General features: G+C 40.8%; 1 long non-coding RNA gene across 1 annotated transcript; it reads right to left on the bottom strand.

The window, feature by feature from the left end:
- Window positions 1-518: 518 nt before the first annotated feature.
- LOC141326540 (uncharacterized) lies at window positions 519-6,251 on the bottom strand. Its single transcript, XR_012353913.1, has 8 exons — window positions 3,537-6,251; window positions 3,307-3,438; window positions 3,023-3,109; window positions 2,684-2,874; window positions 2,413-2,598; window positions 2,178-2,285; window positions 1,590-1,990; window positions 519-1,394 (listed from the first exon to the last, which is right to left on the bottom strand). It is a non-coding gene; the product is annotated as an uncharacterized lncRNA (long non-coding RNA).
- Window positions 6,252-6,888: the final 637 nt, after the last annotated feature.

Here is a 6,888-nt window from a genome sequence, read left to right as displayed (position 1 = left end):
TGTGTTGTCACCTGATTGATCTTATTTACAAGGAGTATCATCTGATACACTACACTCCCACCACGACTTGACACTTCTGTTCAAGATGCTCTTGTGGAAATTGAGTTAGAGGAAAAATTTAGACAGTTACAAACTCAAATTTCTGGCCAATGTAAGTACAATGTTTTAACAGTGTCAGTTCACAATATTAGTTACCCTTATGATACTTAACCATGCTGTTACTACAAATAAAATCATGGTTACTACAGTTAAACCATGGTAATCATACCCATGATTTTACTACACTAACCATGGTTTAACCATGGTATTTGTAGTAAAACTTTTTTAGAAATGGTAAAGACTATGACAAATTAACAAAAAGAAGAAGAAAATCTTTGTTACAATGGTACAGCATTCATTTAAGCTAAGATTGTCAATGTTTATTGAACAGAAAACTCATTGCTAGTACTTATATCACTCGTACCATACCATATATTACCATATTTTTAGTAATATAAGATATAAAGTACATATAGGTTTATACTATACATGCCATTTTTGTAGTCAGGATTATTTGAGTAATTATATTTTGCTTATGCCAGATGCCCAAGAAACCAGCAGTCGACAGGGATTCCATTTTCACAGTCCTGTGTTCATCAAAAGAGGCCATAGTCAAAAATGGCAAGATAGCTACTCCTAATCAGAGCATCTGGACAGAGCTTAGCAAGCAGTTAGAGAACAAGATCACCGCAAAGGCTCTATACACTTTTGTTAAATTAAACAGACACAACATCTGGACTGCTTTAGGGTTTAATCAAGATGAAAGTGATAATGAAACAAGTGGCAGTAGTGATGACAGTGATTTTGAGCCAGGGTCCCTTTCCCCCAGACCAAAAGATTGCTGGACTTTTGATCTTGAAATTCCATTTCAGAAATGGATTGAATTTATGCCTGAAACAGTTCAGTACAAAAACAAGTTCTCTAAAACACAAAAAAGGGAATACAATATCTTGAAGCCTGGCATCTGGACGCATGTGATAAATCATCACATTTGGCAAGAAGTGAAAAGCACCTGCACATTTGCCTTTAAAAGAGCCAAGGTCTATCCATCAGCCACAGAGAACTACATCAAAATCAGAGGCAAGTGTAAGGACTGTCATGCCCACATTCACATAAAATGTGACAGAGAGCCTGAATTGAACAGTCCAATGGTGCTAAAGTGTTTAATTAAAAACACAGATGACTCCCTGCACACTGGTTGTTCCAAGCGTCCGATGTCTGGTAACTTGCGTGTGCAGATATCCAAAGAACTGTGCGAGGGTAGAATGGAACCCCATGTATGGAGGGCATCTGAGGCAACAAAGCTGATGGATTTTGGAGATCCAGAGCCAAGCCATCTGCCTAATTTAGCCACTCTGCGCAAAGCAAAGCAAGAGAGAAATGCCTTAGAACTAGGTGACAAGGATCCTGTTTTGTCACTGCAGATGTTAAAACACAGCACACCTCACAGTGGCAGCATTAAAGACATTGGATTGGACAAGTTTTTCTGTCACTATTGGAGTCAAACACAAATGTATATGTACAAGTCATTATCAAAGACATCTACTAACCCCACTGTGAGTTTTGACGCAACTGGCTCAGTAGTGAGGAAACTACAGAGACCAAACGGCATGTCTGGCCATGTCTTCTTATATCAGGGCATTCTGGCAGGTGATGAGAGCTCAAGCGTCCCAGTCGTGCAAATGCTGTCAGAAAGACATGCTGTTAATGCAATAACACATTGGCTGACAGAATGGATACGTGCAGGTGCACCAACTCCAAAAGAGGTTGTAAGTGACTTTTCACTGGCTTTGCTCGGAGCTTTGGTCAAGGCTTTTACTCCTCATCGTGATCTAAAGACCTACATCAATGCATGTTGTGGCGTCTTACTCGGCAATCAGTCTGCTCAAGTGCCACCTTGTTTTGTCCGGGTTGATGTTGCACACTGCATCAAGATGATCTGCCAGTGGGACTGCTTGAAGAAAAAAACACACCGCATAAAAGATTTCTTTGTAAGGTCAATGGCACAGCTTCTCAAGTCACAATCCATGGACGATGCTAAAGAGCTACTTCGCAGCATTACTGTTGTGGCTCTCAGTGAAACAGAGGGCAATGACAGCTCTGGGGTCCCTCTGATATCAGAAAGATGCAAGAAATACCTGAAAACCCGAATTGCAGAAGAGTTTGTTGTCATTCCAGATGAAGAGCGTGATGATCTGGAAAAAGTGGATCAAATGCAGTGGGTGGGTGACCAAACTCAGACAGACCTAAGGCAGTGGGTGACAGAAATATGTGAGGAAAGCAGGTCACTTATTGTGGCTAATGGCGATCATGATAATATGCACTTCCTCCCTGAGATTATTCCCAATATAATCTGGCTTGCAAGCTACTTACCACTCTGGACAGGGGTAATGATCCCTCACTTCCGAAGCACCAACATCATTGCAAGTTCAGCCAATGTTGAAGCAGAATTCAAAAACATTAAACATGGCCTTTTCAAGCATGAAAACATGCCAATTCGAGTGGATCGATTCATTGCTCGACATCTGTCCTTCATTGAAGGCAACATGCGCATTTGTTCTGCAAAACAAAAAAGAAAAGAAAAAAGTGAAGAAGATGCAACTGCTGCAACAGTGATCGTCAAAGAAGCCAGTCCACAACCAACCATAAATTGCGGTGTAAATGTAACATCAGAAATGGATGCTTCCTGTTCTGGTACGTCTGACATTGTCACAAACATCCATCCACCTGAGGAAGACCCTGTTGAAAACTGGAGAGGCCTAGCTCTTCCTCCCAAAAAGAGAAAGAGGAATTCATACCTCTCTGCTTGTCCTGAATGGCTTCATGCAGATCCATCTGTGAGGGGGAAAAAAGTGGAACTATTGAAAAATGGAAATAATCAACAGCCTGTTAAACTCAGGAAATCAAGAATCTCTGTGCTGAACACATGTGCATTTGATGCTTTTTGTCAATGCTTATGTTGTGCTTTCTGTGATAGTGTCACCTTTGCAAATTTTGTTTGTGGTGAGGACTCCAACAACCTCCTCCAGCTAGTGAAAACCATCAGCACAAAGGGTCTGAATGCACAGGCCTATATAAAGAGGGCAGAGCTGCTGAGTGGAATATTCAAACCTGTCCAACTAAAGTCTGGTGCTCTCCAACTCGATGCACAGTGCCACATCTCCACTATCATTGAAAAATCAATGACAAAACATGCATGTGTTTGCTTTACAAAACAGTGCTCCTCACAGTATTGCAGTCTCAGCACACAAGTCACAAGGGAAATACCATTTGTTTGTACTTCTGTTGCTGTATTGCAGTCTTCTGGCATCGCTCATCTTCAGGCTGCAGTGGAAGAAGGCCTTAACCTTCCGGATTCTCCCTGCCTCAGGCCAATCCAATGTCCATCACAGTGTCCCTCTGCATTCAAGACAGACTCTACATCAGGGAAAGTACTCTGTGCAGGGAAAGTGTCTCACAGATACAGTCTGGGAGAACTTCTGTGGATTGACACTGACCTGGGAAGCAGCTCCATAGAATTTCCTTTGAGTGAATTTCCCTCCAATCTAATGCTCCAAGGAAAGAGATTTACCTTAAGGGCAGTCATTGCTTTCAAAGGAGGCTTAACCCAGGATGCTCTTGGACATTATGTGGCCTACTGCAGGAGGTCTCCATGTGTCTGGGAGATGTTTGATGACCTAAGAAGTGGAGTGACAGGAGTGTCAGAAAAAAACAAAATATGCCCACATGCAGTGCTATACACAAAAGATTGATTGCACTGTTTGCATTTAATCTTACAAGTATTTTTGTCGTATGCCACACAGCCTTATTTTCCTACTCCTGTTTGGAGAAGTTGTTTCTGCTCTTCTGGAAGTCAGGCTTCATGGAGTTTGGACTTCAATCTATTCTGTGTTGCACTTTTGACTTGAAGGCAGACAGTGTGCCATGGCTTGTCAGTAATAAGTGTTTTTAAGTTTAAGTTTTTAAAGATCAATCATTTGTGTTAATGGATGTTCAATAGTCCACTTTAATTCAGTTTTTCAAGTAAAATAATTCTGACTTAATTGAATCATGAGTTTTCATACATGCATATAATACACACACACACACACACACACACACACACACACACACACACACACACACATGTTGGGTTTACATGTTTTATGGGGACATTCCATAGGCGTAATGGTTTTTATACTGTACAAACCGTACTTTCTATGGCCCTACACCTACCCTACACCTAAACCTAGCCCTCACACTTTTACTTCATCAAAAAAACTCATTGTGCATGATTTATAAGCCTGTTTCCTCATGGGGACCTGAGAAATGTCAAAATCTACTGGTATTCCTATCCTTGTGGGGACATTTGGTCCCCACAACGTGATGAATACCAGGTACACACACACACACACACACACACACACACACACACACACACACACACACATATTGCCTGTATAAGCACAGAGATACAGCAAAGGTAAGGTATATGGTGCGTGTATTTATGACATACTGTTATTTACATAAGGACATAGGCCTACAGTAACAAGTAAAAACATTTACCTTTAAATTGGTGTTACATTCCACACATCCTGTGATCCGCAGTGTCCGTTTGTTACGAAAAGAAAAGAAAAGTAAAGAAAAGAAAAACAAAACAAAACACTGCAGCACAAACGAAAATCTTTACAGCACAAATCAGCACAAACGAAGCACTAACGATTGAGCCTATTTTGAGTCCGTTTGGAGCGTGTCTGTGGGGGGCTGGTGACGTCATCGCCTATAATGTAAAGTCTAATATTTTAAAAACTGAAGCAGCACAAACAAAACTTTTACCGGCACAAACCAGCACAAATGAACGAGACTATTTGGGGTGAATTTAGAGCATGTGGGGGGCTAAGTGACCTCAGAATGACCATTAAATATTATTTTAATATCGAAAAAAACCAAAGCAGCACAAACGATTGTTTTACGGCACAAACCAGCACAAATGGAGCACAAACAAACAGGAGTATTTTGGGAGAATTTGGAGCGTGTGGGGGGCTGGTGACGTCATCGACCCTAAAATTCAATGTCTAATATTTTAAAAACTGAAGCAGCACAAACGAAAATCTTTACAGCACAAATCAGCACAAACGAAGCACTAACGATTGAGCCTATTTTGAGTCCGTTTGGAGCGTGTGGGGGGCTGGTGACGTCATCGCCTATAATGTAAAGTCTAATATTTTAAAAACTGAAGCAGCACAAACGAAACTTTTACCGGCACAAACCAACACAAACGAAGCACAAACGAACGAGACTATTTGGGGTGAATTTAGAGCATGTGGGGGGGCTGAGTGACCTGAGAATGACCTTTAAATAAATATTTTATATCTAACAAACCAAAGCAGCACAAACGAAAATCTTTACAGCACAAACCAGCACAAACGAAGCACAAACGATTGATATATTTTTGCGACGTTTTGCGTTGGGTGGGGGGCCAACTTCACGGAGGTATGAACACAGTATTCCACCACTTGCGTTTTGGCTAATGCAGTTTCAGCTGAAACTGTTGAAGTACACCAGGCTCAAAGTTCAAAAGATGGAAACGGACTACAGCTGGGCTCTAATGCAAGCTGTTGTTCTTGCCTTCAATAGAAAGAGCATTGACGCATACCTGGAGTGGACCTATGCTGTGTACATGAAGACCAAGACATGGGCAGAGATAAAAGGAATTACTATTTTGCATCTCTGTTCGGCCCACATCATCAAGGCCGTCAGTGGCAGCATGTGGAAGAAGGACTAAAAGAGTTCTCCACATTTGTGTTTGCCAGGCTTCAAAACACAGTAAATGTGGAAGCAGCAAGTGAAATCTTCAAACACTTTTGTGTTGTGCTCCTGGCCAGACATGAGACTGCAACAGTCCTTAAAAGCCATCAGTTTCTTGATGACCTGATTGAAAAGAGATTTGAGGAAACATGCATCGGACAAGGACAACACCACCCACACTTCAGATTCTGTCAACACAAGGGATACCAACTGCCATGTAGAAGTATGGTTTGGCATTGTGAAAAATTCAATTCTTCACAAAAAAAGAAAAAGAAAATTCAGACCGGCAGAATTCATACAGAAAATGTATGCATCCCTCAAAGGAAGATACAGAGAGCATATAATTTATCACGGTGTACCAGAAAACCTCCTAGTGAGGCCAGTGAGGCCAAAGCAGAGTGTGGTGTTTGCTGAGGAAAGTTGGGCTAAACGGGAAGAGCCAGCACCACAAAAAGCTGAACGGTCGAAGTACTATTCAATTCCAAAAAAAGAGCCCAAACCTAAAACCAAATCTAAGGCATCCAAGAAGGATGAAACAACAGACAGTAACCTGCCAAAGGAGCCCAAACTTTAAAAAACAAAAACAAAGCAACACCATTGAAGACAGATGACGCAACAGACAGTAACCTGCCGAAAGACAGAAAATTTTGTGACCTGACTGTATCTGAACAGGTAAGTAATGTGACAACATCACATCAATTAATGTAAATTTTTGAGACATGCTAATTATTTGATAAATAACGTCATTATAATGATTATATAGGTGGCGTTTTTGTGGGCATGTCCAGAAACAGAGATTGTTTGTGGCAGTGTTCAAATCAACCTACACTCTGGGACATGCAGACTTCATGACACTAAGACCCCATGAATTTTTAAATTGCGAGGTAGGTCTGTGACAATAGAAAACTTTTGAAAAGTTCACAGTTAATACCACAACACCCATGTAATCTCTGGTAACACTTCATAATAACGTTTAGTTGTAATTCATTTATAAGTGATTAGTTAATGATTAAGAAGTGATATGCTAAAAATGGGTGTATGTTTTGTTAATAAATTATTTCA

The sequence above is a fragment of the Garra rufa genome, chromosome 2 (genome assembly GCF_049309525.1).
Source record: "Garra rufa chromosome 2, GarRuf1.0, whole genome shotgun sequence".
In the NCBI taxonomy this organism is placed as follows: domain Eukaryota; kingdom Metazoa; phylum Chordata; class Actinopteri; order Cypriniformes; family Cyprinidae; genus Garra; species Garra rufa.
Note: the sequence above shows the minus strand (reverse complement) of the source record. Positions and strands in the feature narration are given on the sequence as shown.